The sequence below is a fragment of the Hyaena hyaena genome, unplaced genomic scaffold, assembly GCF_003009895.1.
Source record: "Hyaena hyaena isolate Hyena2069 unplaced genomic scaffold, ASM300989v1 scaffold_608, whole genome shotgun sequence".
NCBI classification, from domain to species: Eukaryota; Metazoa; Chordata; class Mammalia; order Carnivora; family Hyaenidae; genus Hyaena; species Hyaena hyaena.
In genome coordinates this window covers 233,849-256,797 of record NW_024081243.1, presented here as the reverse complement: position 1 = coordinate 256,797, position 22,949 = coordinate 233,849, and the positions used below count along the sequence as shown (strand labels likewise).

The following is a 22,949-nucleotide window of genomic DNA, read 5'->3' as shown; positions in this document are numbered from 1 at the left end:
CTTGGAAATTTAAGTGTCAGGGCTTAGAGTCAAAGAAATGGATGAAGGACCTGACCTCGCTAGTCCCACCCCCAATTCCACACATTTAGCTGCAAACAACCCAGGCTTTATACAACGCTCTTCAACGTGTCCCTAATTCTCTCTTTATCCTGATAGTAGCACACTTACTGTCCCGCACAAACGAATGCTGGGATCTTGTCAGTCTTTATGCAGTACTGTTGAGAGCTTCCCAAGTTCTAAAATTAAACACTCTTGGTATCACCAGGGCCTCAAAACTGTACTGTCACCTAACAGGTGCTTGAAAAAGCTTGCTGAGGGGCGCCTGGGTGGCTCAGTCAGTTAAGCACCTGACTTCTCGATTTCAGATCAGGTCATCATCTCATGGGTCATGAGCTTGAGCCCCACATCAGTGCAGAGCCTGCTTTGGGTCCTCTCTGTCTCTCCCTCTCTCTCTGCCCCTCCCATGTGCTTATTCTCTCTCAAAATAAATACATCAACTTAAAAAGTAAATACAAAAGACTGCTTAAATGAAAGAGGAAAAGATCCTGATTACAACAGCTTAATTCTCTGCCCGCATTGTACAACAGCCACACGTAGCTATTTAAATTGAAATGGAAATTAAATAAAATTTAAATTCAGTGCCTCAGCCACACTAGTCACATTTCAAATGCTCAACGGCCACATTTGGTTAGTGGCTGCCATGTTGGGAAGCACAGAAGAGAACATTCCCATCACTGTAGAGAACTCTATTGGACGGCACTGGTATGGATCTTTACAAAATAAAGCTACCAAGTAAACACTTTATTATTTATTGACTAGAAGAAATGTCATTTCTGGGTTCCACAGGGACACATAATTAAATAAAACACTTCAAATATTTATTTAGGAACGTCTCTGTGTGCAATACCAAGCGAGGCCCAACAGAGCTTCAGAGGAGAGCGAAACAGAAGCGCACCCCTCCAGAATCTTGCGAGGCAAGGCTCATCAGTCAGCGGTTGGCTGAACTACAGCACAAAACTAATCAACAAGGCAGTCATAGAAGCATGCGATAATTAATTCAAATGGGAGGATGGAGCGAAGTGGAAAATCCAGCAACATTTAGGAAAAGAAGTGGTTTCTGAAATACGTCTTAAAGACGGGGAAGTATAAAGTCTGAGAGGGAGTGTAGCAAATATAAGGCTACAGAGGGCTGAAACCAGAGGACATGGAGAAATTGGAGCTAGTTAAAGGGAAAGAATTTCCTGTGCAGAAAATGCTAGAGCTGCCCTAACCAGGCCCAAGGGTAGACGGCTCACTACTGGGAGGTTCCCCCAGTTTTGAGGCTGAGGAACTAGTCCCATCAAGAGAAAATAATTAACAGACACGAACTCGTTTGCTCCATAACCATCAAGTGGTATCTGGGATTCCTACTCGTGTATGGCAAAGAAGAAATCACCTGTGTTGATATCCGTGGGTTCAATAAAACTAAATTTTAAATTCCAATAATAAAGCCTCCAATCTACACCCCCAGACAGAGAGAAAAACCTGGAGATGTGAGCTTGTCAGGCCAACCTAATCTGCTGATATCAAACCACTCAACTCTTAGCCAAGGTCTTCAGTGTTTGTTTTACACAGAAATGAGCTATATATTTAAAGTATCTTTAAAACTGTTGGCCATTTGATAAGACTCGGTTTACCTCTTTATAGCAACTAAATTATCAAAAGGAAGATTTCCTTTATGAGGTAAACATTTCACAACATTATTTTAGTATTATTTTTATTTTTTAATGTTTTATTTATTTCTGAGAGAGCGAGACAGTATGAGCAAAGGAGGGTGAGAGAGAGAGGGAGACACAAAATCTGACAGGCTCCAGGCTCTGAGCTAGCTGTCAGCACAGTGCCCGACGCAGGGCTCAAACCCACGAACCGTGAGATCATGACCTAAGCCAAAGTCGGATGCTTAACCGACTGAGCCACCCAGGCGCCTCAAGAGTGTATCTTTCTCATAATACTAAAACATGGGGCGCCTGGGTGGCTCAGTCGGTTAAGCATCCGACTCTTGGTTTCCACTCACGTCATGCTCTCACGGTTTGTGGGTTCGAGCCCCATGCTGGACAGAGCGGAGACTGCTTGGGATTCTCTCTCCATCTCTCAAGATAAACAAATAAATTTTTAAAAAAAGATACACCCATATTCAGAATTAGCAGGCCATGTTGCTATGCGAGCGTTACTATAGTCCTACAAGTTCAAAATGTTGAAAGAATTGTCTTTAAAAGATACAACGTCACACACAATCCCAAACTGGTTAAAACCATTAATGGGGCAGGGGCGGAGAGAGGGCACCTGCTGGGAGTTAAGAATTACAGAAAGTGCAGGAAGGGGGACCCGCATGGAACTGTAGAGAGCAGATGTCAGGAGAGAAAACATTCTCCATTTTAGGGAACGGGTCAGACCCAGTCATCCCTGGGTGACTTTGGCATCCATTTCAATCTTGTCTTAACCAACAACCTTTCTTAGGGCTGTGTTTTCACAGTAACCGGAGAAGCTGCTCAACAGCCACATGTGGACACAACGTGGGGCTCGGATCCCACAGGACGCGTCCCCTTCACTCTCCACCAGCTGCATGCGCAAATCCAGGAAGCAGTCCCCTGGCGTCGATGATATTGGGGCTCATTATGAAACAATTTGAACTCTGAAATCCCCCAAGGGAGTGGTCAAGGCAGATTCAGTCTCACACACAAAACACAAAGCGGAACAGATTTGAGATCTGCATCAAACAGAGGCTGCCGGCATCCACGTGCCCTGATGTCCGCTGGCGCTGCTCTGGTTAGGACTCCTTATGCAACAGCTCCGCCACCAACTGTCATATTACTTATATAAAAAGCCAAACTTGCAAGGGCCAGGATGCAAATTCCAAATGGAGTATTTATAGCCGTCCTCTCTTCTGCAAAAATGATTAGCTGAACCATACAAATGAATAGCCCGGCAGTCTGGTCCTGGGCACCCTTTACCCAGGGCACCAGCCAGGCAAGCATGAAGATCTCTGGCTACAGAGACCTCTGGGTCACCAAACTAATCTAGACTTTGCCCTAGTGGATTAACTAGTTTTGTGTTTTTGTTCTTGTTTTTAAATCTTCCTTCAGTGCCATGTTCTGCTGTGTTCTGTGTGCTCACATTTGGGGGGAGGATTCCAATCTCTTTGAGAATCTCAAAGCCTGGGATGGACAGACAAAGAGACAAGTAGAGAAGCTATGAAGTATTTTTAGTAAGGGAACAAAGTTTTATTAACTACATGCTATGTACCAGACCCTTTTCTGGGATCTCACCATACGGCAGTGAGCCAAAGGCAACTTACTTAGCTCTAAGTACCTTGATTTTCACACCTATAAATAACAATAATAGCCGTACCTTCATCTCAGGACGGATGGGAGACGTGAAAAGAAATTATTCGCCTAAAATATTTTTAGACAAAGGATGCATCCCATAAAGTATTACTTATCCACTAACCATTGTCAAAGTATCTCATTTTGGCCACACGTATCAAAAAGACCAGTGTCCCTCTAACTTTCTGTCACAGGGCAGTCTTCTACTTTGCTATCACCGGTCAACAGTTAGGTATGGGTCTGCTCTCTGCCTCCCTCCTTTTCTTAAACCTATAAATAATATATACCAGGGCAAGGAAAACTCTGGCATCCAGTAAACGTCTTAACTACTGTATCCAGTAAACTTCCATCGCCTCAGTCTCTAATTTTAAGTAATTGTTAGAGTAACTGTCGCTCTTTTTTGGAATAGTTTCCACATGACTCCATTTATCCAGAAATCCTCCCTAAGACTTTACAGAACAGATTAATTTTCCCCAAACACAATCCTGTCACACCCTAACCCTCCACCAGCCCCCACCATACACATTTGTTAAGATACGCACCCGCATGGTTTCCATTTAAGCTCAGCAAACCAACATCTGATGTTTTAAGTGTTGTCTTTGCCTGTACAAGAAATCCTTCCACGGTTGATCAATTCACTTATTTTCAGTCTATACATAATGGGGTTGTTCCATTCGTTTCTCCCATTCTTGGGGATAGAGAAATAATCAAATCTGAAAGCCCTGTACGGAAGTGCATGGGAAGAATGACACCATATTCCTTGATCTCACAGCCTTATTTTGGATGATCTCTTTAACAAAAATAAAAGCACAAGCACCTAAGGGTGAACTGTGAAGTCCTTTGGGAGTGTCCAAAATCTAGACACGATGCAAATGTCCATTATTAAGGAAATGTTTAAGTAACATGGCACATCTTTATCTATACTGTGGAATGAAATGTGTTATTAAAATACATGATATCTTTATGTATGGACTCAGATGAGTATCTGCTCAACACTGTTAAGAGAATAATGTTAGCAAAAACGCAAATGGCTTTCACAAAGAAAATGCTGTGTGTGTGCGCACGTGTGTATGTGAATAAGAGTTAGAACAGTTACCATGATTTTCATATCTGCACAACCTTACCATGTTTCAGCAAAGGAAAAAAGGACGACAGGGAAGAAGGGACACCATTTTAACATTGTTCCAAAAGTTTCACTGGAATAGGAACACACTAAAGCCAAAGTATGAAAAATGAGTTGTGCAGGGACAATAATTGTTTTTGGTATTGGGTTTATATATCCTCTCCAGAGTAATTAAACTGCAAAACAAAATAAGTTATGAGAGAAGCCGATGGATTCAAGCAATAACCCTCGGCATCCAAATGATCTTTAAATGTGAGTTAACACAGAGACAGAAGTCACATGTAAAGGTCAGCTTATATGGTATCAATGAAACTCAGATGACTACCAGAATATGAAATTAATACGCCTTTCAACTGACATAGAAAGTTTCTGAAAAATGAAAAGAAAAAGATAAAGTGCTCAAGTTCCCACAACCCTTTATTTTCTCCCCTCTTAGGTGTCAGAGCAAACATGAGCTTGAACGCAGAGTAAGAGGTTTGGCAGATTTTCCAGCCTCCACTCAACATTATGAGAACTAAAAGCTTCATTATGATCAAGTGTCAAAGTTTCAGCATAATGCATCTTATTTTCTCTTGTTCTCTCATTCTCTTGTTCTGTTTTTTTTTTCTTAAGGCATTGTACAGTGTGAAAGAGATAAGAGTCCACTTTTCTTTCATTGAACTCCACTCCCTCCACCTCCTCAACCTCCCCAAACATGAAACACAAAAAGTTGGAGAAATAAAGGAGGCCATGGCCAATGTGAGATGCAGCTGCCCCAGGAGAGAAACATGAGACAGAGGTGGGGATAAGTTTTCTAGGTCCAGTGGGAGATAAAGAGGAAAGAGGTAAAAGGCCTGCCCAAGAGAATTTAAAAGCCCAGGACACAAGGGTAGAAGGTAAAAAGAGGTGTGACAAAGGACACGGTCATCCATGCCAAGGGAAAAAAAACATCCCTTGGCAGGCAAAGGAAAAGTTTGACAAAGATTGCTTTCTGCTCTGAAGTTTAACAAGCCAACTTTTAACTGCATTAAATATGAATTTGAAAATAATATTGAGGAGTTATTAAGCTATAATTCTAGATAAAATTCTAACCTGGATAAATGCAATTTCCATTTTTTTAAAAGAAGATCTCAAATCACGGCTCATTTTAAATACTTTATGAAGCCATTTCCCCAGAAATTAGAGATGATCTGAATGAAATGAGACTGAATGCCTAGGGGGTGGGGGGGAAGTGTATGCAAAGTTAAGAAAATCATTCAAAGATGAGTCCTCCACACCCCCAGACATAAAAAACTGTGTGTGCGCGTGCACACGTGTATGTATATATGGTATGTCTGTATGTGTACATATATATTCTGCAGGCTAACATATTCAGATAATTAACATTATGACCTTGTCTACTGTTGTGATTTAATTCAGGCAGCATCTTTAATTCCTCATACTGGCAAATGTGAGATGAAGTGCTAGAGCTATAACCCTGCTAAGGTGGGACATGGTCTAAAAACACACGCAATCATTCATCCCTAAATATTAATCTTTAACAATAAATTGTACAAAGCAGAGGCAAACATATATGCCATTAACAAGCCAACTCGGTACTGTTCTTCATCTTCAATCTGAGTTACAGTCAACTTCATCCATGCTCTCCAGGGCTGACAGAGCACAAATCAAAGGGAAATAAAATCCATGCCACCCCATTTGTTATAACAAATGGGAAGAAACACTTAAAATCGCCCTACTTGCAAGAGGGAACCTTTGACAGCGACCCAAATAAATTCTACAGGTCAGGCATCATGGCCCACTTGGCCATCTAATAATCTACACAATTGCACACCGTTACTACCCATTATTAGTATGTCTTACACACTCTCAACCAAGAGCGATTTTGCTCTGCCTGCTCCCCAGGGGCATGTGGCAATGTCTCGAAGTATGTTTTGAGTTCTCAATGGGGGATGTGTTACTCTTCACACTTAGGGAAGACAAAAGAACAATGAGAGAATCATGACACCCTTCTTGCTTCTCTCGATCCTCTCAATCCCCACTTCTTTTCTCTCTCTCCACACTACCCATCCCTTCTTTCCTCTGAAAAGTTAATTTCCAAACTTCAAACTTCCCGGGTACCTAAGGCCCAATAACATGTAGTCTGGTGTGACACAAATCTTTAATTCCATGTTACTGCGAATTCCCTTCTTACGGGGTTTGTTCCTGTCATCTACTCACTTGTTGGTGACAATTCTATTATTCCCAAATTCAATATGAAATAAAACCATCCCACACTCCCATACATCATCACCCTCTTAAGGCAGGTATTATACAAAAGCACATGTCCATAAATTTAAATGTGGTCATGTCTTGTAAATATTTTCATTTTCAGTGACTTGAATATGTATTTTCATCACATTAAACTAAATGGCAATTCATCCTCCAAGGAATTCTCTTAGACACAAATGTTCCATTTCCACTAAGTAAGGAGCAAAGAGGAAAATATTTCTGATGTACATGGGCATGGCTTTCCTTTTAATCAAGCATATCTCTGCACTTCCCAGTAGATGTATGAATCATGTGAAACTCATCCTCTCCGACTGAAATTTCCCTGTAACCATACTCGAGAATACCAGCATAGCCCTTTCAAAGCTGTTAGGAAATAGTAACAGAAGATCCAGCTCCCAAGAACCAATCTCCTACCTAATCTACCACACCCCCCCCCACCTCTCTTCTGAGTGCACTGTGAAGCACCCAAGAGTGGGATATTAAAGTTTCTGATAAGTCCTGCAATAAGAAAACTTGCATCACTGTGTTTCCCTCAGCAATCCCCCATCTTCCTTGGCCACAGGACTCTTCTACCAAACGAAGCCCATTAACAACTCACTCAATTCATGTTCCAGGCAGAGACTTCAGAGCAATGCTTTCTGAACAGCCATCTTTACCTATCAGCCCTTTGACAAGGACTTCTAACCCTGAGACTCGGTTCTGAGGTAAACACAGAGATCCTCCAACAATTTTGTTCTAGTGATAATCTTTTTGCTCACAGAAACTCGACTCCCAAAGGCTAACACCAAAATACCAGTAAAGTTGTTTAAATCTTTAAGTAACAGTCAAAATGGCCATAAAAGTCCCCCAACGTCTAAAATTAATTCCTGTAGTAAACGTCCCTACCAAAAAAAGACATACATCACACCTATGAGTTACAGAGATATAAATTCACAATTCGTTGTGACAAATGGTAGGACGAGTGTCTTTTTTTGATGAATAACTCACTCTTTGAATCAAATTCCAAGACTATAAACATGGATCCTAATAACCATATTTATGACTAGTATTTTACAGACAAAAATCTGAAATCAATTAATATATGTCTAATTATTATACTTCCTGTCCTCCCAATGCATAAATCTATTCTGTTCTATAATGAGGCCTCAAAATCAGATACCAAATATTCACCTGAACTTGTATTTTAAGCATTCAACAACTCAGTCAAGTGTCTTTGAACTCTGTAAGTCTGTACTTCATATTCTTTATATTATAGCTGTGCCTAATTTATTAAAGTAACTTAAACCATCTAAATGCCAAGCAATTAATATGAAAGAATACTTTAAATGCTCTTAATATCCTGTGAAATATATTGTGCAAAGTGCAGCACTCAGTGAAACAATCTTTAGACAAATTACTTAAATGAGAATCTATATATTTTGGGGTTGTCTACCTGAGGGAAAATTAGGAGAAATTATTGACTTCAGTGAAATTATTATGTGTTAGAATAAGCCACCAGGAGATAGAGTAAAAGAACACAGTGTAAGTTTCTCAACACTAAAAAATACTTATTAAAAAAAAAGTGTGGCTAAAAAAATGGCAATTCTTTTATTCTAAGTCACTTATTTTAAAAATGAGTCACTTATTTTAAAAATATCTTATATCAAGTATTTTTAATTAGGAAAACATATTTCAGTATAATAACGGCACTAAATAATATATTTGTGATAGAAACATACTTTCCCTTTTATAACACAGTTTGTATTGTTACCAGAGAGATTTAAACTCCCAAATCTACTCCATTTCATGTGCAGATGGAGACCCATAAAATATGGAATCAATCAGAAATGTTAGACTCAAAATCTAAGAGAAAAAAATTAAACACTCTAAAAGTAAAGTCTTTTGTCAATATCAATGACTGAGAAGAGTCCTTTGGAATTAGCTGGGTGTGTGAAAAAGAATCCAAGGGAGGAAAAAGAAGCTACAATAATTCTACACTTTCTCTGGACAGATCAGTGCTTCTCACATTACCTTCACCATCAACAACAGGCTTCTGGACTTGAGCTTCAAACTGTGGGGACTAAGGGAACTAGAGCAACACACACCTGAACATAATTGAAATGGATATGTCAATACTTTAATTCGGTGCTATCGTTCCAATTTAAAGAAAACTACTTCTGGCCCAGCCCGACATAAAAGTGATCCCACAACTTTTCAAACTCTCAACAGACCAACCACAGGACCATGGGAGCATCCGAATAAATATATTACCTCTTGGTATGTTTAACCGTGGGTGTCACTAACACGGGTAATTCATTTTCAAAAGAGAAAGGAGAAAAAACGTTGAGCTCCTGGGGCAGTGACCCTATAAATCTGTCTTTATATCTAAACATGCATAAGAGGGCGTGGGACAGAGCAAGCTCATAATAGACACCCGCTCCGTAGAAAGCTCAGGGTACCATGATTTGTCTACGCAAATATACATGCATTTATATACCCCCTCCCACATACAATGTAATTTTTGCTTAATCCATACACAGAAGATGAGGAATCTATGGCCATTATAACATTATTATAATTCATATCAAATATTAAGCTGCTGACACTTGACAAAAGTTGGATCATCATGACCTGTCAGTCATCATTCAGAGTGCTATTTTCCTTCCCACTCCCTCTGGTAAAAGTGATCACTTAAGAACGTGTGCTATGCCCTGCCCAGCACTGAAGTGACTTGTCAAGTTTCACACCGGATAACTATAAATTTTCTCAAGGTGCGGCAGTGGCTTGATCAGCCATTCTGGAAGGTCCTTCCTGGTTAGCAAGACGAAGACAGATAATATTTCATAGCAGCCTCTTAGATCAAAGGGTTGACACATGGAGTAGTCACCAGGGACCTCAAAAATAAAACAATAATAATAGAAGCAATCTCACCACCTCTGTGCTGCGGTGTGGCTATCATTCACTGCCTTCTTCACAAGACATGAGAGGAGGGCTTTTCACCACAACCACTGTTGTGATTCATTCCTTTACAATTTTATGCATCGACTCCTAGAATGGTCAACTTGCCGAGCTTTCCATTTCTCCTCTCCAGTCCCCAAAGAAGACTGAACACCAGGCCCCTCACTAGACTCTGTAATCCCACAGCCACCCTTCACGACTCACCCTGTTGCGTTCTTACCACAGAAGCCTGGCTCAGTTGTCCAGATTTGAGGATTTGGGTCAACAACTAACTAGAAAGTGGCATTCTCGTCAATCATGGCAGCGCTGTGTGTAAAAGCAATGAGCTCCGGTGAGCCCCAGGCAAGGGGTTTCTCAGTCTTGGCACTACTGACATTTGGGGCCAGATGATTCTTTGTGGCGGAAGCCATTCTGGGCATTGCAGACATCGTACAGCAACCTGGGCCAATCGAGAGTCTAGATGCTAGAATAAGGCCTCAACTGAAATCAGCACAGTTATTTTAGGTCCAGCATTTCACCTTAATGAGTTTTACTGTCTCCCTTCACCACCTCACCCGTAATGCCTGCCTGCACATCCACAGGCTTTCCCCTCATTATCCTCAAGTCTCTCCTCAAATACTATCTTACCAGAGAAGCCTTCTCTACCTTCTCCTTTTGAAATACCACCTCTCTGCCCTTCATCACCCTCAACTGCCTCACTTTACTATTTTTTATAGCATTATTTGATGAGATAACCTATTATGTTGTGTATCCCTCCTCGTCAGCCTCCACCTGGTAGGAGTGGCATTTTGGCATTTGTTTCTTTCGTTCTCTGTTGTATTTCCAGTTCCTAGAACTCAGTCGGCCTCATGGCGAGTGTTTGATACCTACTCTTTCAGGAGCCTCAATGAATTGAGGACTAGAGGAAGGAAGACACAGATGCGCGCGCGCAATATGCACTAAAAGTCCTTGATTTCTTTAGCCAAAATCATAGAACCTTAGCAAAAATAATGCTTAGGTCCTAAAACAGTACAATTCCGCAAGACCCCTAAAGGGAAGGGGGGGACCTCCAAGCCGACTTTCTGTTGAGAAGCTTGTATACTTAGGCGTGTATACAAGTTTTTCAGGAAGATCTTAAATCAGCATCTCTACCTAACGCTTTGCATTTAAGAGAACGTCTGCATGTATAAGGTTGTCTCATTTCCAAGTGTGGCTCCAGTGACTCACACCCTGGGGAAGGGGGACAGACAGGCAGGTGTCACTGCTCAGGGGAGGTCTCTAACTTGCTCCCTAGGAAACCACTTCCCCACCAAGGTTTTCCTTTCTGGAAAGAAAAAGAAAGGCAGTATCTCAGATTGCTGGTTTGAACATCAATTAAGACAGAGCAATATGGAGGGGAAAGTGGGTGATGGGCACTGAGGAGGGCACTTGTTGGGATGAGGACTGGGTGTTATAGGGAAACCAAATTGACAATAAATTATATTAAAACAGAAAAAAAAGACAGAGCAATATGCCCAGTACCTGAGGCAGTCTGTACTCAGTCAATGTACCTGCTGGCTTCTCTATAATGTCTAAATCTTCTGAACAGGACTGTCCAATAGGGCCTTCTACAAGGATGGAGAAATTCTATATAGCTGCCGTGAAAGGGTAGTCATTAGCCACTTGTGCCTACTGAGACCTCGAAATCTAGCTTTACTGAATTGAAATGTAAGTAGCCATGTATCCCCAGTGGTGACAGAACTGGAGAGTGCAACCCTGAATACTGTAAAGTTCCCTAAATTCATGAAACTCTACTATTTTATTTGCAACCAGGTCAGGCATCTAAAATCACATTTTCACTTCAAACGTAAAGAAATGTCTTTCTTACAATTTCTTCCCTTTCTTAGCGCCACATGGTTGCTTAGCTTTAAAGATCTGGAAAGGTAAAGAGGGTAGCAAGCACCAGGGGCTACTCTGCCAACAGCCAGCATTTCCCCGCCCCCACCCCCCCACCCCCATTCTTGGGTAGATCCTGATGGGCCTAAGTCTCTTGCTAGTGACTGGATTAAGCATGAACATGTGATCCAGTCTGACCAATGAGAGAGAAGGGGTGATTGGCCAGGGACAGGGTGCTTAGAGGAACATGTTACTGGCACTTTAACTAGAGATGCAAGAAAAAGATACCTCCTCTTCTTTCTCTGGCCTTTATACCTCAGCATGTGACTTCAGGAACTGCTGAAGCTATATTAAAGCCATGAGATAAGTGGGGCGCTTGGGTGACTCAGTCGGTTAAGCCTCTGACTTCGACTCAGGTCATGATTTCAGGTTAGTGGGTTCGAGCCCCAAGTCAGGCTCTGTGCTGACAGCTAGCTCAGAGTCTGGAGCTTGCTTCAGATTCTGTATCTCTCTCTCTCTCTCTCTCTCTCTCTCTCACCCTCCCCTGCTCATGCTGTGTCTCTCTCTCAGAAATAAATAAAACATTAAAAATTTTAAAAATAAATAAATAAATAAAGCCATGAGATAAGTGATTCTAAGGAACAAGCCCATCGATGGTAAAGTATGAACAACACGGAGTTCACTTTAAAGATGCCAGAGTAAAAGATACTGCCTGGTGGTCCCCTGCCTCTAGAGGGCTATGTTAGATCATAAATTTCCCTTATATTAAGCCCAGAGAGTCAGGAGGTCTTTTCCAGAGGCTAAGACACGGAAATGGAGGCAAAAACAAATCTTGATAGGCAGACGTGCTCCCAGAAATGACTTGTGTGTGACTACGGAAGAAAAATCTTGGTAATACCACCAGTACCCAGGAATACTCATAACATAAAGGAAGGCAAATCTTGACTAGTTCTTTCTGACATAGCAAATGTGTGGTCCAAGCGGCCCTGAGTGTCGAAACTTCCTTTTCACACCCTAGTGGATGGTGAGAGAAAAGGCAATCTCTAGATGAAAAGGATGTTACAAGATAGCTCATTAAGAAGTGGTAGAAGAATGTAAAAGCCACAGGACTTCAAAAAGTGTCAAAACCATTCCCCAGAAGAGCGTGGACTATGTATTTCACAACAGTGAGGAGAAAACACCTCCATTATCACAGTGAGCCCCAGAAGCAGAAACATGCTACAAATGGCTTCTCTCATCTTTGTGGATACCAATCAAACAGCCTAGAAGAAGTTCATGTTTCATTTTCCTGCTCAACTTCCTCAACAACCAGTCACTATGCAAATGTCCTAATGGCATGCACACCCTGCCGGAAGGAAGAACACTGTCCTCACGCTTGGAACTGGGGTAAGGGTGGGACAGAGGAAAATGGGTTCCAGCGGGGAAAGAGGCCAACACTAATCGGGGCAGGGCAACTAAACGATACCTTTGGGAGTAGCGAAGTTTCATGCAGCTTCGAGAAGAAGCTCTTTTCCTCCCAGAGAATGGCCTTCCAACTGGGAAAACGTAGATTAACACAAACAGGAAATCTGGATCAACTGGCTTCCCTTCCCAAGCCCAGGAAAGATGTCAAAATCAACTAAATTCACTAAGTGGGCTGAAAAGCATAATACATACCCCGCCACATCCCACCCTTGCAAAATGAAATTCTCTCCATCGATCTAAAATATTTAATAAACCAGAGGCAATAACCAGTAACAATGGAGAATGGGTACAGAGGTCCACTGTTTGATCCTGGGGAGGTCTCAAAACAGGGGGCTGAAAAGGCTATGGAGGAGAAATTCAGGAGGCTTGACCCCGACGTGTATTTTAAGACTTTTAATCATCTACATGCCTATACTAGAAATCGGACATACAGTGAGCCATACTTTTTAAATTAGGCCACTGGGGTGCCTGGGTGGGTTAGTCGGTTAAGCTTCCGACTTTCGTTTAGGTCATGATCTCGCGGTTCGTGGGTTCGAGCCCCGCGTCGGGCTCTGTGCTGACTGCCAGCTCAGAGCCTGGAGCCTGTTCCAGTCTGTGACTCCCTCTCTCTCTGACCCTCCCCTGCTCACGCTGTCTCTCTCTCTCCTAGAAATAAATAAAACATTAAAAAAAATTAAAAATAAATAAATAAATTAGGCCACTAAATAGTTTCTGTAAGTTTTAAGCCAATTTACAGAAACTCCCTACCCTCTGTGATTTTTCACATCACAGATAAAGGCTGATTGCATGGCATACACTGAGAGGCTTTCAATTCTACCGTGATGGGAGTAATCTCTCTCAGGGAAGAAGATTTATTTTGCCATATTGGAACACCAATTGTATAAATGCTAAGTTTCAATTTTTATTCAACCTGGTTCACGTTTTATAAAATCTTAAATATATTAATTAATGGGAAATTTAACAAACCACAATGGAAAATTAGCACGGCCTGCCAAATATAAAGGGTACCAGGAAATGATAAAAGCCACAAGATCAAATTCTAAAATACTCTTCTCCAGCTGAAGGCACTGGACAAGACCTATCTCTGTTAAGAAGAGATACTGGTAACTAACTGAAGACCTATTAGCACCAAGCTATGGGTTTCTCCTTGATAAACAACTCAAGAAGAAACAACTTTATTATGTTAAATGTCAGGTTCTTATATAGCAGTAGAGTCATTGCTCACATGACATAAAATCACATTCAATACTACACTCAGGGAAGACATTATTTATTACACATTACAGTAATATTAATGAAAAGTAACAATTCCTCAAGTTACTACAAAGTATGCTGCAAGAACGTAACGCTCCATGTTACATACATAGCACTAAACAAAGTCACTTTAGCCACATGATAGAAAATGGGGTAAATATAAATGAAACAGAAGACAGGTTAAGTTTTAGTAGCAAGAAAGATAACCAAGAATATATACTACCCTTGATGCTACTGGTTTCAAACAGGGTCATAGGAGATTACCAGCTGAAAGGTGGAGGTGTGGTTAATTTCAGGATCACTTAAGAAATGGCTGAAGGCTAACACAATACAGAAGGTGGACTGACAACACTTGGACCATGGAGACTTCTGCTCAAATGCAGATTAACTACACTTGAACTTATGGACTGAGTTTCCTTTTGCATTTAAATAAATGGGGAGAGAATTCAATCTTTAAGCACATGTTAGACACTCATACCAGCTACACGTGGGCAGTAATAGAAGGCGACAATCCAGCAAGATAGGTCTACCTTTTATATTGCCACCAGGCCTACCCCGTGCATAGAAGAGACAACAAGAAAAAGAATAGAGTGCAGTTCAACTTAACATTTCAATGAGAACGGCCAACAAAGCGTTACTCAATATTATACGTATCAGGGACTTTTTTTTATCTGCCAAAAAGAAAAATTCCACATAGCATAGCTTACCAATATCCAAAGGGAAAGGTAGAATATTTCCCTATTTTATAGAGTCAGGGTAGTGGGTTTTATGAACCAAATCAGATATAATAAATGAGTACATCGTATTCGGTTAGAAAAAAGATGACCAGCCTTTAAGTAAATCACACAGCACATTCAGATAAGTGCTTTTGAGGTTTTCTTAGGCATGTATGAGGCTAGGAATATCTTCCCTTTGAAATTTTAAAATAATAATGTCGTTCCACTAAGCCACACTCCCCCACCTCTGCCCCCAACAAGCTAGTTTCAAAGGAGAGAACATCATCCTTTCAAATTTATAACCAGAAAAAAAGACACTTGACTATGATCCATCACAGATATGAAGAAATATATACTTTTAGATATGTCTTCTGTAGACACTAAATTTATAGATTATTGAATATTAAGATTTATGTTGTATCAAAGCAAATATTGACCTTATCCCTGCCTGGGTCAATATTTACTGCTTTGCTCAATAAATCTTGATGTTCCTTTTCAAACTGAGTCAATATCAGTTCATTAATTTCTGCACAGTTCATATCAGCATTTTATAAAATGTGAAATGCCAGTGGAATGTTCCCTAAAAAATTTGGATACAGCCAATTAAAGAGACAAAAGAGCTTTTGCCTCTCTTCTGACTTTCCTCTTAGTTTTTCCTTTCTTTTTCTCTCCTCAAAATTGTTACAAAGGCAACTGCCTAAATTTAATACCATTCAGCCATCTATTCTAAAATAAAAGGATTACTTTAGGAAATACTATGAATGTGCTGGTATAAGAAATTAAAATATTCTAGATATAATTCTGTAAGATATTAAAGTATTATAGATGTAAATGTAAAAAAGGCAATATCCCTCATTTCTCAATAATAGCCACAATTAACTTCTGTGTATAGTCTCCAGACCTCTCAGCTCTAGTCATTAATAGGACCTCATTACCCATATTATTCTAATGTATCTTCTGCCTATTTCATTTTGGTGGATGTTTAGTATCATCATAAGGATGTACTATAATTACCCAAGTCCCTACTTATGACTACTTAGTCTGTTAAACACAATGCCACATTGAGGATGTGCACAAGTGTTTCTAAAAGACAAATTCCTAGAAACAGAAGTGCTGGATCAAAGACTATAAATATTTAACATTTTCACACATATTGCCAGAGAACCCTCCAAAACAGCTCCACCAACCTACCTTCGGAATCAATCGAAAACCCACACTCTTGGGCTTCCACTGAGCCCAGAGCAACAAAAGAAATTGTTTATCACTGATATACACTGCTTGATACAAACACAGCACTGAACAAAAGTTCATCTTCCTAAGAGGCTTTTCCAAGGGTCACAAGGACCCTACGGAATTTACCAATGACCTCTCACAGCATACAACAGCATCCATGAACTTGGCAAATACTCGTGAAACCATCTCCACGGAGAAGATGCCAAGAAACTTTAAAACTCAGATGGCAAAGATTAGAAGAAAGTTAAAAAAAAAAAAGAAAGAAAAGAAAAAGAAGGCATCTTCAAGATATGAGAACAGTCTCTTTCAAACATTGGGGGTGGAGGGAGAGAGAGACGGAGAGAAAAAGCCAAACTCGGCCAAGTATTGAAAAATGCTCAAGGTATCCTAAGCATATGGCTTAGCACATTTTTCTCTTTTATACATAAAGTCCTGATTAGTGTGTGACCATATGTGTTTTTTTCTCACCCTATCTATACTTGTAATCACAGATCAAGTGCAAAAGAAAAAAGAGTACCTATAGGAAGAAATAGTTTGTCTACAATGTGCTCCCTACCTTGCGGCCCTTGCGGCCCCCCTCTTCCGAAACATTTAACTAAGAACAGGGAAATGCCACGGTTAATTACAAAGTTTCTGTTCAAGCAGCCTAAGGTTTAAGAGTACAAGAAGGATGGACAGAACACTATACCCTATCTTAATACAAAACACTATACCATATCTTAATATTGTCCAACTTTTTACCTTCACAACCAACCCATCACTCCTCTGGACTCATTGTAAATTAAATGCAATGCCATCTTCAATCATCCCACGGACCACCCTAGACAATTTAGTGTGCATTATCTTCCACATACTAATGGTAATGAATTCCCATGACTTCTCTCCTTTTATCTCTCAAATCTCTGATAATACAACTTCCCCATTTTTTGATCCTGCCTTCTTCCACCACTGATGGATCCTTAACCCTACAACCACTGGCCCTATTCTACTAAAAAAGCAACTTACTCCATTTCCACCATGAAACCCTTAAATGCTTCCCTATCACTCGAGGACAGATGTTCTAGGTCACTAGTAGAATACTTTAAGACTTTTCATGGTCCAATACTCTGCATTATTCCCTCAACTGCCTCCACTCTACCATATGCTCTACACTTACTGAGCTCCTTTCATTTCCCCAGTCATTGCCAGGTCATTTCACGCTTCAAGGCCTCCTCATGTCCTGGCAAACACCTGCCCATCTTTAGCGGCTGGGATCTGGCAGCAACAATTCTGGGAGCTTCTCTGACCCCTTCCATTACAGCACAACATCTGGCATACAGTAAGCAATCAGAAGTGTGTTTAATGAATAACTATCTTCTAGTTACCACAGTTAATAAGAGTGATAAGGAGTTATAAAGAAAGAAATTAATTATAAAAATCTAAGGGAGACTGGGACACCTGGGTGGCTCAGCCAGCTAACCATTCGACTCATGATTTCAGCTCAGGTCATGATCTCATGGTTGGTGAGATGGAGCCCCGCATCGGGCAGGGTGGAGCCTGCTTGGGATTCTTTCTCTTCCTCATCTCGGCCTCTCCCCAGCTCATTCTCTCCCTCTCTCTCAATAAAACTTTTTTTTAATTAAAAAAAAAAGGTAGACTGATAAGGAAGAAAGGGGTCAGGCTAGGCTTGAAAGTGGAGGGAACGCTGGGCTGGGTCTTGGGGGGATGAATCTCAAAACTGATTGCTCGCCAACCATGTGGTTCCACTGAATAAGTTCTCTACTGCAAGTGCAATGTCTCTAAGGAAATGATTCCCTTCAGAAACGCCACAGGAGGCTTTAGGAGAAGAGCACACAATACAATGTTAATATCAAACTCTGAGGTTTTACTGTGGCTTCCATTCTCCCAACAAGAGCAGACTTCTACAGGCAGGTATGTTTTGCTTTACCCTTTGTAGACATTATGAAAAAGAGGCATGGAAATGACATTTTAGGAATTTAATTACATCTTAAGTTCACCAGGGGAGCTGATTACGTAAAAGGATCCAATGGTGAAACCTTTCGTAAATCACCCACTAATTTATCTGAATTTCAAGGCAGGATCCCCTTAGTGAGTCTTCAAGCCCAGACTCTGACAGGAGTTCATTTATCTGTACATCCGTTCACCCACTTGAAAAATAGGTACCAAACATGCACAAAATGAGATACCCAGATGCACAGCAGGAAAAAAACAAAATAAGGACTTATAAACCATACCCCTTGTCCTCAAGGATTCTACATTTCGCTAGGGAAATGAAACATCCACCTCCATGCAGCACGCCCTCACAGGTACGTGCATTCTACAGTATGTTTATAGGAAGAATGCAGTGGGGTGGCATATAATTAAGAGGCAAATGGGTAATCTGTATCCCACTCCGGAGTGGAGGCCGAGAATTACACCAGGTGCTCACATATGTTGCAGCTAACCCTCAAAAAGCTGATCTGCAAGGTATGTCCTCTTTTTATCTCCATTTTACAGCTGAGTAAGTCAGCAACCCAGGACAATGAAAAGGGACCTTGGAAGCCTCCCCCGACAATGTCCTGGCCACAGCTGTAACGCTTCTTAGAACAGCCCTGCTTGGGCACTGCTCAGCACACCACCAGACACCACGCAGGCAAGTTTGGTCATCACTTAACTCAGTTTTGGATTCCTTGAACAGGGAGAACTGTCCCCCTTGTATTGATTTGTAGACTCTACACAGAAGGAACATGAGAGAAGGATTATACAAATTGCAGAAAGCCAAACAGGGGAAGACAGACAAGGGTTAGAGAAGAGACCGCAACCTGCTTTTCTCCAAGTCTCTAAGCGGGGGGAGAAAAAACAGACAGCTTTATAAAAATGCCTCCAATTTCCCCTTGAACTTGCTCCAGATTTGTTTCTCATTTCCCTTTCCAGCAACAATGACCTATCTAGCATTTGTTACTATTTGTGTGATAATTACAGAAATTCCGGCAAATTCCAAAATTCATGAGCTGTCATCACTTCATGTAACACAGAAAAATACCTGTTTTAGTCAAATAAAACTAACAGAGATTATTCTCATATTTTCAGTGAGATCCTCTTATTCAATCTATTAGGGGGATTTTTTCCCCCAGCAGAATTCTGAAATACATAAAGAGGTCTTTCCCCTTCTGTCCCTCTCTTGGAATAAGGAAAATAAACCCAAAGATAGAAAGTAATCTTGAACTTACAATGCTATTATTAACAGTTAACAATAATAATATCTTACATTTACGTTCCATTTCCTACCTCTTATTCGTGATACTGTCACATTGGACTCAGATATTATGACCCCCTATTTACAGTAGATAAAAGTAAACAGCAGAGAGAGAACCAATCTTCAGAGGATCCCATTGGGACCATTTCCAGGCTCCTCAATGAACCATCCACTATGCTAGATGTTCACAGTGACACTGTCAGAGAAGCCTACAGAGGTAAAGACTTTAGCATCTCAAATATAACGAGGATGAGCACATTACCCAAAGTGATAACGGACAAACAGAAATAGGTTGGTTAGTCCGAATGCGCAAGTTACACTAATACTAACGGACTACTGTTGTGACAATATCCACAGCTCGAAAATTTCCCCCAGTCTCCTAAAATGACTGTGACGGGGGCTCAGCGGGAGAACTGGGTCAGCATCAGGCACCAAACCCGCCTACACAGAGGCAGCCTATGGAGCAGGACTCAGGAACCCAGGGGCACGGGGCCCCGGAAGCACCAGCACCCAGCCGTCTCCCTGATCATCTCCTGTAGCACATGCTTCTCCACTCATCCCTTTCTTCCTCCCCGGTCCTTTCCACCAGACTCCCTTCTGAATGCTAACCAGACCTGTTTAAGGATATTCCAGCTCGAGGGGAAATGCAAAGGAGGAAACAAAAATTTAAAAAGAGACATTTTCCAAATCTCCGAACAGTTCTGTTTATGAGTCAGGTTAACATCTGCTCAAAAACCCAAGCTATCTCAATGTGAGCAGGAGTGTAAACCTTTTCTCTCAAGGGCCAGAAAAAAATATCCTAGGTCTTTGGGTTGGGCTGGAGCACCTATTCAACCCCATCACTTAAGCAGCCATAGACCATACCCAAAAGAATGGGTGTGGCTGTGTTTCAGTAAAACTTTATTCACAAGAACAGCAGTGGTTTGAGTAGCGTAGCTTGAGGACAGTTTGTTTAAACCCTCATTCCCAAATCCCAAATGGGGAGTTTTCGGGAATATAATTATGATGCAATTTAGCTTACTCAGTATAACGAAGTGATCATGCACTGCCCATCACAGCTACTCACTGACAACTGCAACTAACAACATCAAGAGCAGCAAATGTAATTAATAATCATGTCCATCCAAAACAGCAGGAATATTAGGTACTGGATAAACAGACTATGTTACTTTTCACAGATAACTCATTTCATCCCCAAAACAACTCTATGAGGGAAGTGCTCTTAATTACTCCCATTTCACAGATGGAGAACCTGAATCGCCAAGAAATTAAATGCCCTCCTAACGTCACAAAAATATTAGGAGATAGGGGGGCGCCTGGGTGGCTCTGTCGGTGAAGCCTCCAACTTCAGCTCAGGTCATGATCTCACGGTTCGTGGGTTCGGCCCCCGCATCAGGCTCTATGCTGACAACTGAGAGCCTGGAGCCTACTTTGGATTCTGTGTCTCCCTCTCTCTCTGCCCCTCCCCTCCTCAGGCTCTGTCTCTGTCTCTCTCTCTCAATCAAAAATAAATAAAAGTTTTAAAATTAAACACAAATATCAGAGGAGATAAAACTCCTATTTGAGCCATAGTCTACATGACCTCAAAATTCATGGTCTCACACACCATACCCCCAAAGCACCAATGATATTATCTGAAAAGGAAGTAAGACAAATCTGTGAATTAAAGGCATGAAATTAAACTCTGGACCATTAAACCAATCTTTCAGAAAGGGCCTGCTTCACTTTTGCTAAATTTAGAAACAATTCTTTCTACAAACAACGAACCTTTCCTTGGGCAGTCCCGCTTTTCAAGCAGCATTTCCTCCTAGAGGTGTGTATGCCTGCAACTCGGAGCCAACCTCTGGTCTGCTGTGGTTTCAGGGCCTTGGTCTTAAGTGTCCAAAGTGACCTGTCTTTGTCTATTGGCCAGATGCTGAGAAGTGTCTATGAGGGACCCAAAGCCTAATTGACATGCAAATCGATATTCCAGCAGTTTGGTGTGAAGCAACCTCGGACACCATGGAATTTTCTGGAAGAACTAGTTAAAGCATGGGGACTGTCTACCATCAACTGAGCTCTGTCTCATTTCATTCTTTGCTTCTTCTTTTATTTTGTATTTTCTCCATTTCGCCCTTAAGAAAGTAACTTCACTGGTTCTTCCAAACCACTCTATATCCTCCTGGGGGATTCCTCATAGGACTCTCCTATCCCCTCCAGGAAAAAAGTCAACCAGGAGAGGGGTTGATAAACTATAGCCTGCAGAACCCATCCAACTCTATCCAACTGGCCGCCTGGCTTCATACAGCCTGTGAAGTAAGAATGGCTCCTCTATCTTTAAATGATTGAGGGGGGGGGGGGGGAATCAACAAGAAGTAGAATATTTTCTGAAAATTATATACAATTCAAATTTCAGTGTTCATAAGTAAATTTTCACGGAAACCCAGCCACTGTATCTAGCATTACCCATGGCTGCCTTTCCACCACAGTGGAAGAGACCACACATAACCTACAAAGCCAAAGAGAATGACCGTCTCAATTTCCTACAGAAAACAGGTGCCAAAAGCCTGATACTGAACTATCCCCCCTTCTGCTGATAGAGGCAGTTCCCAAATGCATTCCAGAAATGCAAAATGGAGACTCATTACATCCACTAGAGCCAAGGGTACCAACAATTGCTCCATTTCAAAGACTGCACCACATACAGCCCTTCTTAACTGAGTAATGGGGAAAGTTTTAAGTCTTTCGTTTCTTCGCTGCCACTTACCATCAGAGATGCTGAGGGAATATAACTAGCAATTTCCTGACTAACAGCATTATTATTCTAAATTGATGAACTGTAAATAGCAGGCCACTTTACACCTCCTCCTAACTGATATCGGAGCCACAGGGTACAAAATGATAAATTTTCTTCAGGTTTCTTGGCAAGAAGCTATATATATACACGTAATTTTGGCCTTCATCTTGCAATTTCCTTCATTTATCAGAAATGGTGACAAAAAGGTTCTAATTAGATAATTCTAATCACAAGGAGTTGGGTGTGATGGAAGACTTCAGAATCACTATCTGTTCCTTGCAAAACAAAACAGATAGGCTATTCTCCCTGTAGGGGCAGGAGATTTATCAATAGACAAAAGGATGCAAAAAGCCAATAGATAAGGTGTAATTAAAGATCAAGCCTATAAATTTTACGCTGACATAAATTTAACAGGATTTGCAGGTGGAAATTCAGGATTTAAAACCAGAGCACCATTATGAAAATAATGCCTTTCACTTCTATATGCAATGACACTGCACAAACACAGATTTATTATTAATACTAATATCCCATGCCTTCAAGCCTTTTCATACAAATTATTTGAATTATTTAGTGCCACCAGAATTTCCCAGGTTGTCTATTTTCCTCAACCATTCCTCCTTAATTGGCTACAATACATTTTCCATATATTTTTAAGCATCGAAATCTCTTTGGGAAATAACAATCCACCTATGATACTTTTGAAGAATAATCCAGAAAGGTCCATATATTCTTGCAGGGCTTC

At 41.0% G+C, this 22,949-nt stretch overlaps 1 protein-coding gene across 3 annotated transcripts in view; it reads right to left on the bottom strand.

Moving 5' to 3' along the window:
- The window catches only part of PTPRG (protein tyrosine phosphatase receptor type G), a 705,708-nt gene that overhangs the window by 506,268 nt on the left and 176,491 nt on the right, over positions 1-22,949 (bottom strand). The gene's annotated exons all lie outside the window — the stretch shown is intronic.